The following is an 11836-nucleotide window of genomic DNA, read 5'->3' as shown; positions in this document are numbered from 1 at the left end:
GCTTGAACCAGGGAGGCAGAGGCTGCAGTAAGCCGAGATTGTGCCACTGCACTCTAGCCTGGGCAACAGAGCAAGACTCCATCTCAAAAAAAAAATTGGTACAAAAAACAAACTACAACAGCCTGGGCAATATAGGGAAACTCTGTCTCGACAAAAAATAAAAATAAAATAAGCCTGGCATGGTGGTGCATGCCTTTAGTCCCAGCTACTAGGGAAAAACAGGCCAGACGTGGTGGCTCACACCTGTAATCCCAGCACTTTGGGAGGCTGAGGTGGGCAGATCACCTGAGGCCAGGAGTTCGAGACCCAGCCTGGCCAACATAGTGAAACCCCATCCCTACTAAAAACACAAAAAAATTAGTGGGGCATGGTGGCGCACTCCTGTAATCCTAGCTACTCAGGAGGCGGAGGCAGGGGAATTGCTTGAACCTGGGAGGCAGACGTTGCAGTGAGCTGAGATTGCGCTACTGCACTCCAGCCTGGGTGACAGAGGGAGACTCCATCTCAAAAAACAAAAACACAAACTACTACCAACAACAAAACATCCTATTACTTTAGGCAAGTCCTGAGATTATACTATTCTTGATTTCAGTGGTTTAAAACTTGCTGTCCATGTGTGGAATATGACAGTACAGACTGCTACGACGTCATCCACACAGCTGCAGTATACATTTCTGACATGTCTAAGGGGCTCTGAGAGAGAGAAAAAGCAGATTCCTTTGATTCAGAGGCCTAGCCCATTGTCATGTGGATGTTCCATAAATGTCTGTGGAATGACTGGGAGTATAAGTGATAAAATATTTTAGAATGTGGAACTATTGCCAAATGGGGTGTACTGACACCCTCTGCTGGGAGGCATGTTGCTGTGGGCTGGGACCATCCCACTGTGAGGAGGAAAAGGGACTTAGACAAATGGAAGGATTAGATAGATAAGACAAGCAGCTGGGGAAGAACATGAGTCAAGGCAAAGAGGTAAGGATGTGTATTGGGTTTGGTTCATACGAGTTGGCTGTCGCTAAAGGTGGGTGTAGAGGAGAGTTGAGAGGCAACAGTGAAGTGTGGTGAGAAGTCAAAGTGAGGTTCACTTAGGATCCCAGGCTAAGGGTATAAAATGGGAAATGGATCCAAGCTATGTGGACTGTTGGGGGAAGGTGCCTGCGGATATATTCAGAGTCTCTTTAAATTTTTTATCTTTCACCTGATGATAATACTAAATTAAAAAAATTTTTCATTTTGGTAAAAGATATATAACATAAAACTTGCCACCTTAACCATTTATTTTATTTTATTTTTTGAGACAGGGTCTCACTCTGTTGCCCAGGCTGGAGTGCAGTGGTGCACCAGGGCTCATTGCAGCCGTGACCTCCGGGGCTTAAGCAATTCTCCCACCTCAGCCACCAAAGGAACTGGGACTACAGGCACATGCCACCATGCCCAGCTAACTTTTGTATTTTTTCTTGAGACGGGATTTCACCATGTTGCCCAAGCTGGTCTCGAACTCCTGAGCTCAAGAAATCCACCCACCTTGGCCTCCCAAAGTGCTGGGATTACAGGTGTGAGCCACCATGCCTGGCTTCATCTTAGCCATTTTTAAGTGTACAGTTCAATAGTGTTTTAAGTACATTCACACTGCAGTACAACTCTCACCACAGTTTTGTAGAAGTTCCAATAGAGGAAAATGATGGGAAAATTGGCCATCAATACCTATAACCATATAGGCACATGGAATTCCAGAAAGCCATCCAGATCACGACTGTAACGTGAACAGCAGCACAGTCAACAAAGAGCATCTGGCACTAAACGTCCATTTGACTTTTATTGGTTCTGTGCTTTTGTTTGTATTTGATTTGTAAATTTCTTTTCTTTTTTTTTTTGAGACGGAGTCTCGCTGTCACCCAGGCTGCAATGCAGTGGCGCGATCTCAGCACACTGCAAGCTCCACCTGCCGGGCTCACACCATTCTCCTGCCTCAGCCTCCTGAGTAGCTGGGACTACAGGCACCCGCCACCACGACCAGCTAATTTTTTGTATTTTTAGTAGAGACGGGGTTTCACTGTGTTAGCCAGGATGGTCTCGATCTCCTGACCTCGTGATCTGTCCGCCTTGGCCTCCCAAAGTGCTGGGATTACAGGCATGAGCCACCGCGCCCGGCCTGTAAATTTCTTTTAGTTTTAAAGTTGGATGCAAGCTTTTAGGTTAGGGAGTTGATATCCGTCTTTGCGTTTCTACATATTTTTAAGTGACACTATAATATACATAATCTTAGGCAATAATGGAAGAAGTCCATGAGAGCTTTCCTCCAGGAGTAAGTTACTGAGGATTAGCAACTAGGAGTTGGTAGATGGAGATGGCTCCAGTGATGATTCAGATTTGAAGGATGTGGACCTGGAATAGGAGGTGGCAGAAAGTAATGAGAAGATGAAGAAAGATTAAGGCACATCACTTCCTAGTTAGATGTGGGAGGAGTGAGAGGAGGGCGCAAAGATGGCTCCTGAGTTTGGATACCTGCCAGACAGTCAGGAATAGGAGAGTGCAGAGAAGTAACTAGTTAGGGCAAAAAGATTAGGCAGGTTGGCCGGGCACGGTGGTTCACGCCTGTAATCCTAACACTTTGGGAGGCCGAGGTGGGCGGATCATGAGGTCAGGAGTTCGAGACCAGCCTGGCCAACATGTTGAAACCCCGTCTCGACTAAAGATACAAAAAAATTTAGCTAGGCGTGGTGGCACGTGCCTGTAATCCCAGCTACTCGGGAGGCTGAGGCAGGAGAATTGCTTGAACCTGGGAGGTGGAGGTTGCAGTGAGCTGAGATCGTGCCATTGCACTCCAGCCTGGGAGACAGGGCGAGACTCTGTCTCAAAAAAAAAAAAAAAAAAAAAAAAGATTAGGCAGGTTTTTAGCTCTGTTAAATTTGAAGTACTGACTACAGATTCAACTGAAGATGCTCCACGGACAGTGAAGCTGTAGGGCTCCATGTGTCTATCTCCTAAGCTATGGCTTCAGAGAAAAGTTGAGCAGTTTTTTCTCAATGCTTGTTGGTGTTTCACTTGCAAAGGTGGGATCAAACTTGCCACTTTACCTCTTTAATTAGCTGTTAGTCCAGGGACTTTCTTCAAATGACTGCCTCAAACAGGACACATCACCCAAAAGCCAAAAGGGAAAAGCTTGATAAAGCTTGGGCTACTTAAAGACTTTTTGTTGTTGTTTAGAAAAAAAAAATATATATATATATATATAGATATATATATATGTCCAAACCCCAACAATAAACTAGGAAGGCCTATTTTTTAAAACAACTTTTTTTTTGAGAAGGAGTCTTACTCTGTCACCCAGGCTGGAGTGCAGTGGCGCAGTCTCAGCTCACTGCAAGCTTTGCCTCCCAGGTTCACGCCGTTCTCCTGCCTCAGCCTCCTGAGTAGCTGGGACTACAGGCACCTGCCACCTCATCTGGCTAATTTTTGCATTTTTAGTAGAGACGGGGTTTCACCCTGTGAGCCAGGATGGTCTCGATCTCCTGACCTCGTGATCTGCCTGCCTCAGCCTCCCAAAGTGCTGGGATTACAGGCGTGAGCCACCACGCCCGGCCTAAAACAACTTTTACACTGAAATAATTTCAGATTTATAGAAGGGCTGTAAGAGTAGTGCAAAGAACTTCACTCAGATTCCTCAGTTAACATTTTACCACAATGCTCTTACCATTTTCTCTCTCCATATATACATATTCACATTTTTACAGCATTTAAGAGTAAGATGCAAACATTATGTATCATTTGCCTCAACACACATTTCTGAAATTCTGCAACATTCTCCCAGATAACTGCAGGTCAACCATCAGTTAAGATCGATTCACTATTACCACTATCTAATCTACAGTCCCCATTCAAAATTTACCAGTGTCCCAATTTAATATATATATTAAATATATATGTATAGAAGAACATGTATATAGATACATCCCTTCCATCATGTTCTGGTTGGTGAGAAGCAAGTCACTAAGTCTGGCCCATGTTCAAGGGCAAGGAAATTATACCTTTTGAAGGGGAAAGTTTCAAAAAAGTTGTGGACCACAGTATCCATTTCTGTAGCTATCTATCCTTATACATGACAATGAGCTCATACCAGCACCTCCAATTCCAATCCAATAGGGCATATTCTAGCTTTACTCACTCCATATTTGTAACCCCCTTCTCTAATAATGAGAAATCTGGCTTCCATTATGCTCAACTTACTTGTTGCTCAATCCCGTTTGATTCCACCAAACACAGGGTCAAGTATCCTCGGCTCCAGCATTATTGACTTTGGTGATTGTTATGCTGGGAAACTTTTTTTTTTTTAATTTATTACCAAAGGTTGATTTCGTTATAAAGAAATGATTAAGAACATTCAGATACATAAGAAATTATTTCATCCATAGGAATAAGAAAATATGAATCACCTAGTTTTAAATTGGCAGAGATATGTATAGGCAGAAAAACAAATGGCCAAAGAAATTTTAGATGCTCACCTGACTTCATAAAAGTAACCTAAAGTAAAACAATAAATATCTTATTTATAAAAAAATTATATTGATTTTTTAATCTATCAAACTGTCAAATGTTTGAAAGATGGCTGATACTGGTGAAGGGTTAAAGAGGAGGAGGAAAAGAATTCTCATTAGACAAAAGTTAAGTGACCCTTGAACAACATGGGCCCACTTATATGCAGATTTTTTTCAGTAAAAGTTACTGAGTGTGTGCCTGCCTCTCCTGCCTCCCCTTCTATCTCCTCCACCTCTTCTGCCTCTGCCACCCCTGAGACAGTAAGACCAAGCCCTCCTCTTCCTCCTCCTTAGCCTACTCAGCATGAAGACTATCAGGATGAAGAACTTTATGGTGATCCACTTCCACTTAATGAACAGTAAATATATTATCTCTTCCTTATGATTTTTTTTTCTTTTTTTTTTTTGAGACGGAGTCTCGCTCTGTCGCCCAGGCTGGAGTGCAGTGGCGTTTTTCTTTTTTTTTTGAGACAGAGTCTCATTCTGTCGCCCAGGCTGGAGTGCAGTGGCATGATCTCGACTTACTACAACCTCTGCCTCCCGGGTTAAAGCGATTCTCCTGCCTCAGCCTCCCAAGTAGCTGGGATTACAGGTACCCGCTATCATGCCTGGCTAATTTTTGTATTTTTGTAGAAGTAGGGTTTCATCATGTTGGCCAGGGTGGTCTTGAATTCCTCACCTCAGGTGATCCGCCTGCCTTGGCCTCCCAAAGTGCTGGGATTACAGGTGTGAGCCACCATGCCTGGCCTTCCTTATGATTTTCTTAATAATACTTTCTTTTCTCTAGCTTACTTTATTGTAAGAATATGGTAAATTTAAGGCCGGGCACGGTGGCTCACATCTGTAATCCCAGCACTTTCAAAGGCCGAGGCGGGTGGATCACGAGGTCAGGAGATCGAGATCATCCTGGCTAACATGGTGAAACCCCGTCTCTACTAAAAAATACAAAAAATTAGCCGGGTGTAGTGGCAGGTGCCTGTAGTCCCAGCTACTCGGGAGGCTGAGGCAGGAGAATGGCGTGAACCCAGGTGGCAGAGCTTGCAGTGAGCTGAGATCGTGACACTGCACTCCAGCCTGGGTGACACAGCAAGACTCTGTCTCAAAAAAAAAAAAAAAAATATATATATATATATATATATATATATATATGGTAAATTTAATATACATAATATACAAAATATATGTTAATCAACTCTTCTAGATAAGGCTTCCAGCCAACAGTGGGCTAGTAATAGTTAAGTTTTGGGGAAGCCAAAAGTTATACACAAATTTCTGACTGTGTAGGGGAGTCAGTGCCCCTAAACCCCCCATGTTGTATAGGGGTCAACTGTGTAAGTTGATAAATCTTTCTGGAGGATAACTGGGCAGTTTCTGTCAAAATTGAAAGTATGTGCACCTTTCCATTTTGCATGCCACTGGCTAGAATGTACCCTGTGATAAACTTGCAAAACTTTACTCATGCATAAACTTGCTTGTTTCTTCCAAATGAGGCTCAGGAAAAGAGAAAGAGGAAGAGGGAAAGAGGGAGAGAGAGAGGTAGGCAACCCACCAGCAAGAAGATGGGGAGTTTTGGCCGGGCACTGTTGCTCACGACTGTAATCCCAGTACTTTGGGATGCTGAGGTGGGCGGACTACCTGAGGTCAGGAATTTGAGACCAGCCTGGCCAACATGGTGAAACCCCATCTCTACTAAAAATATAAAAATCAGCTTGGCCTGGTGGCAGGCACCTGTAATCCCAGCTACTCAGTAGGCTGAGGCAGGAGAATCACTTGAATCCAGGAGGCAGAGGTTGCAGTGAGCTGAGATCATGCCACTGCACCCTAGCCTGGTTGACAGAGCAAGACTCCGTCTCAATTAAAAAAAAAAAAAGGCTGGGCATGATGGCTCATGCCTGTAATCCCAGCACTTTGGGAGGCTGAGGCGGGCAGATCACAAGGTCAGGAGATCGAGACCATCCTGGCCAACATGGTGAAACCTCATTTCTACTAAAAATACAAAAATTAGCCGGCCATAGTGGCGTGTGCCTGTAATCCCAGCTACTCAGGAGGCTGAGGCAGGACAATCGCTTGAACCTGGGAGGCGGAGGTTGCAGTGAACTGAAATCGTGCCACTGCACTCCGGCCTGGCGACAAAGTGGGCCTCCGTCTCAAAAAATAGAAAAAAAAAGGGCAGTCCTTTGGTAACCTAATCCTGTAAGGAACATCTCATCACTTTTGCTGTATTCTCTGCATCGGAAACAAGTCACCAGGTCCAGCCCACACTCAAGGGGAGGGGATTACAGAAGGGCACAAATAGCAAGAGGGAGGGATAGGTGAGGGTCATCTTAGAGGCTGCCTGCCACAGAGACTCAGGTTGGTACTGCCCCAGGTGATGGGGAAAGCACACATCAGTCCTCTTGGGAAGTACTTGACTTCAGCAGAGGTGAAGAGCAGTTTTAAGACACTGCCAAGTGAAGGTGCCCCCTGGTTTCAGAGCTATTAAAATGTCTGTGCCTTGTGCAGTGGCTCACACCTAAAATCCCAGTGACTCAGGAGGCTGGGGCAGGAGGATCACTTGAGCTCAGGAGTAAGAGGCTGAAGTGAGCTGTGATCACACCACTGCACTCCAACCTGGGTGACAGAGTGAGATCCGGACTCTTTAAAAAGTCTATAGGCCGGGCGCGGTGGCTCACGCTTGTAATCCCAGCACTTTGGGAGGCCGAGGCGGGCGGATCACAAGGTCAGGAGATCGAGACCACGGTGAAACCCCGTCTCTACTAAAAATACAAAAAAATTAGCCGTGCGTGGTGGCGGGCGCCTGTAGTCCCAGCTACTCGGAGAGGCTGAGACAGGAGAATGGCGTGAACCCGGGAGGCAGAGCTTGCAGTGAGCCGAGACTGCGCCACTGCACTCCAGCCTGGGTGACAGAGCGAGACTCCGTCTCCAAAAAAAAAAAAAAAAAAAAAAAGTCTATAATTTACTGACAGAGGGGACTCTCTGAGTGGTGAAGCAGACAACAAGGAAGTTTTGCAGAGGAAGAAACTAAATTAAAGACTTGGTACTGGAGGCTTGGGTGGAAAGGGCCCACCAGGCAAAGCATCCTGAAAGTGTAAATGCACGGGTATACTGGAGAGCCCAGGTAGACTGCTGTGCAGAGTGCAAGCAATGGTGCAATGCAAGATGGGCTGGAAAGGCAGGCTGGGCCAGACCTTCAGTGAGCAGCCTTGCTAAGGGCGTGGGTGTGGGGAGCCACTGATGAATGTTAAGCAGAGCAAGCAGTTATATCAGAGTGCTTGCATGGAGGCAGTGGAGGCCGGACTAGAGGAGAAAGAGACTAGCAGGGACAGAGAGGCCATTAGGAAGACCTTGCAAAGATCCACGCAAAGATCCATCCGTGCCCGGCTGGCTTCTTAACTGTCTTCAGCTCAACAATCCTTCAAATTTTGGTCTCCCACAGTTACTAGCACTGGAGTCTAATCCTAATGCAGATAGATGGTAACACTATTTCCATTTTACAAACAATGAAGTAGACAGAGATTAAGGAACTTGCCTAAGGTCACTCATCTGGTAAGTGGCAGAGCCAAGACTTGGATCCACGTACAGGGCTTCAGAGCCTGCCAGCGTGGGCGGCCGGTGTTGGCCACTGCTGCTAGAGGAGACACAACTCAGCACACATTTGCTTCACTGATGGTATAAAAAGACTTCATGGTGGCTTTCACTCCCCGCTCAAAATGTCCTCACTTTTGTCTTCTCACCCATTCTGCTTTGTGCCCATCCTACTTTCCACTCATTCCTAACTTGCACATCTTTGCTGATGTGATTCTTCTTTGGTCTGGAAGGAACTCTTCCATCTCTCTACCTGTTGAAATTCCATTCATCCATCAAGGCCCAGTTCTTCTTTCATATTCCTCCAACAAATGACTTCATCCACTCTTATGAACTGATGTATTTCACAAATATTTATTGAGATATGCTGTGTGCTGGGCACGAGGGATTCTACAATGTGCAAAACAGAACTGTTAGTTGTAAGCTATTGTACTTATCTTTGGGTCTGCTACAGCAGTGGCTTTCAAACTTAAAAAACAAACAAACATAGTCTAACCATAATACATCACCACACACACACACATCCCCCAATGATTTAAGAAACAATATTTACCTTTACTATGTGTAACCACTCTGATCATTTAAACTCAATTCTATTCTATTTCATTAAGATAAAAACGATGGTTGGTACCTCCTGTAAAATTTTACCTCTGCTAAAATTAATTTTATAGCCCATTAAGAGCCTATTAATAAGCTGGAACACACAAGTTTGAGAAATATTCATTCCATCATTCACCCAGTCATCTAAACAAAGATTTCCTTGGTGCCCACTATGTGCTAGGCACAGCTCTGGCATCGGGATAAAGAGGAGGAAGCATGTTTGCCCTCAAGGTGAGCAGGCCAGTGAAGATAACAGAGCTTGAGAGCAAAGGCAACACACAGTGCTATGTGCTATGGTGGCAGTGTGCTTGGGACAGATGTGCATGCTGGTAGCTCAACAAATATTAAGGGAATTAAACTAAGGGATAGGCACCAAAATTATAAAAAGAAAACGGAATAGTGACTTCCTCAAAAGCAGACCCTTAGCAGCTCATGGGTCTACTGTGATGTGAAACCGGCATCCACTTCTGATTCTCTAGTGCGTTGCTAATAAGAGTCAATCCTGGGCTGGGTGCGGTGGCTCATGCCTATAATCCCAGCACTTTGGGAGGCCAAGGCGGGTGGATTACCTGAGGTCAGGAGTTCAAGACCAGCCTGGCCAATATGGTGAAACCTTGTCTCTACTAAAAATACAAAAATTAGCTGGGCGTGGTGGCACACGCCTGTAATTCCAGCTACTTGAGAAGCTGAGGAAGGGGAATTGCCTGAACCTGGGAGGCGGAGGTTGCAGTGAGCCGAGATCATGCCACTGCACTCCAGCCTGGGCGACAGAGCGAGACTCTGTCACAAAAAAACAAAAAAAGTCAATCCTGGATCCGTACATTTCAACCCCTTTCTCTAGAGACAGAGAAAGTGTGGTGGAGTTGTGTTTAGAAAAGGTGAAAATAATCTGGATTTACCCCAGCACAGGTTGGTTATGGGAGAAAGGACATACTTGAGAGGATTTTGCATTTCTTCCCCCAAAGCCTGTCAGTGTTGTCACCCTCACTTTGCTGCAGGTAAGCTGCCACCTGAAGTTGTCCAACTTGCCACCTCCCTTGCATCCTCTCCCACATCAAACCAATCAAAACCAAGGTAGGTAGAGAAACATCCATTCTGATCTTTCTGATCTTAGTAGAGAAATGGGTAGGACAGTGAAAGGGTGGAAGCAGCTGGCTGTTCTCTTCCCCTGTGCCAACCTGTCTTTTGCCTGCAGTCATCCACAAAATACGCTCACGAGTAGAGGCATTTTCTCCATTTGCCCACCGGAGCTACCATGTTCCAACATTATTTTGGGTCTTCCTATTGCAGGCTGACCCTTTGGACTCATCTCCTCCCATGGCTTCTGGGACTTGGCTGCACCACTTGTCCCTCTTTTCACCAGCTAATCCCCACCAGCAGAGATAAACATTTAAAGAGAAAAGGCAAAATCTCCCTTCATCCACGTACCTATCTCATTACTGTCCAGTTGTCTTACCTGTCCTTGCCCAACTTCTGAAAGCACAGTCTCCACCCTCTCACCTCCCATTCACTTGTTACCCGTCACCCAGCTTCTGCCCCATCGTTCACTGAAACTGCTCTCTGCAAAGGGCCCAAGGACCTTCTTTGTTGTTACACCCAATACATATCTTTATTTATCTTTATCATCCGACTCGTACTTTTCCACACTTGATGACGGCCACTGCCTCTACCGTGCACCCTGGCTCCCTGATTAAATGCCTTTGTGGGTTGCCTTCCTCCTTCTTAGTTGCTCTTTGCAGGCCCCCTCTTCCCTGCCTACCTCTTACCTGCTGATTTTTTCCAGTTATAGCCCACGCCTCATTACAGCCTCTTTCCATTCTAGCCTCTGAGGGTGCGGCTACCAACCAAGCTGCAAGTCCCAGTTGCTGAACAAAACGTTTTTCTCTGCTGCACCCCAGTGTCTGACGCACTCAGATTCCACTTCTGAACACCTCTCATCCCTGAATATTTGTCACCCCTTCTCCACCCTGACAAGTCCCCCTCCTTCCAGTTTCCATCTTACCCCTGGTCCATTGTCCAAAAGTCTGTAAGAATGATTTTTTTTTTTTTTTTTTTTTGAGACAGAGTCTCGCTCTGTGGCCCAGGCTGGAGTGCAGTGGCGCGATCTCGGCTCAATGCAAGCTCCGCCTCCCGGGTTCACGCCATTCTCCTGCCTCAGCCTCCAGAGTAGCTGGGACTACAGGTGCCCGCCACCACGCCCAGCTAATTTTTTTTGTATTTTTAGTAGAGACGGGGTTTCACCGTGTTAGCCATGATAGTCTCAATCTCCTGACCTCGTGATGCGCCCGCCTCGGCCTCCCAAAGTGTTGGGATTACAGGCGTAAGCCAACGCGCCCTGCCAAGACTGATTGTTCTAGAACACATCTGATCGTGTCATTTCTCCATTTAGGTTGCCTCAGTGGTTGCTCATTGCCTGTACGGCCAAGTGCAAGCTCCTTAGCAGGGGAAACGAGGCTTCTTACGATCAGGCAACCCCACCCCGCTGCTCCTTCATGTGACTGTTATAGCTGCTTTAGTGAAGTGTGAAAGGTGAAATCAAAACGTCTTTTTTGTTTTGAGGTCAAAACGCCTTGAAGCAGTGTGTTTACATGACTGTTGCAGCTTTCTAGAAGATAATGTTGGAACGTGGTAGCTCCAGTAGGCAAATGGAGAAAATGCCTCCACTCGTGAATTTCGTGGATGACCGTAGGCAAAGGACAGGTCGGCACAGGGGAAGAGAACAGTCAGATGCTTCCACCTTTTCACTGTCCTACCCATTTCTGTGCTAACTACCCATGTAGTTAGCAGAGAACACCCCAGTAACATTGTCCAAATAGTTCGTGCAAAGTTTTAGCTAGAAGCCGAAAATTCGTGAAAGGAATAATTAATACTCCATGATAAAGTGCATCAGTTTGCAGTAATATGCGTTTGTAATCACATTCTTTCGTTCTCTCTAAAGGATTGTTACGTGAATAAAATGGAAATACTCCTGCAGTAACATGGGACTAGTTGGAAAGGTGCTGGGAAGGCGGGAGGGCGAGAGACCGCGTCGCGGAAAAAACCGCAGCGCGGCAGCTGGGCGCGGACTCGCTCTTAAGCGAAATCCGCAAACGGTGTGACGGGAGCGCGCTGTGGCC

The sequence above is a fragment of the Symphalangus syndactylus genome, chromosome 14, assembly GCF_028878055.3.
Source record: "Symphalangus syndactylus isolate Jambi chromosome 14, NHGRI_mSymSyn1-v2.1_pri, whole genome shotgun sequence".
In the NCBI taxonomy this organism is placed as follows: Eukaryota; Metazoa; Chordata; class Mammalia; order Primates; family Hylobatidae; genus Symphalangus; species Symphalangus syndactylus.
This window is presented reverse-complemented; position numbering follows the sequence as displayed.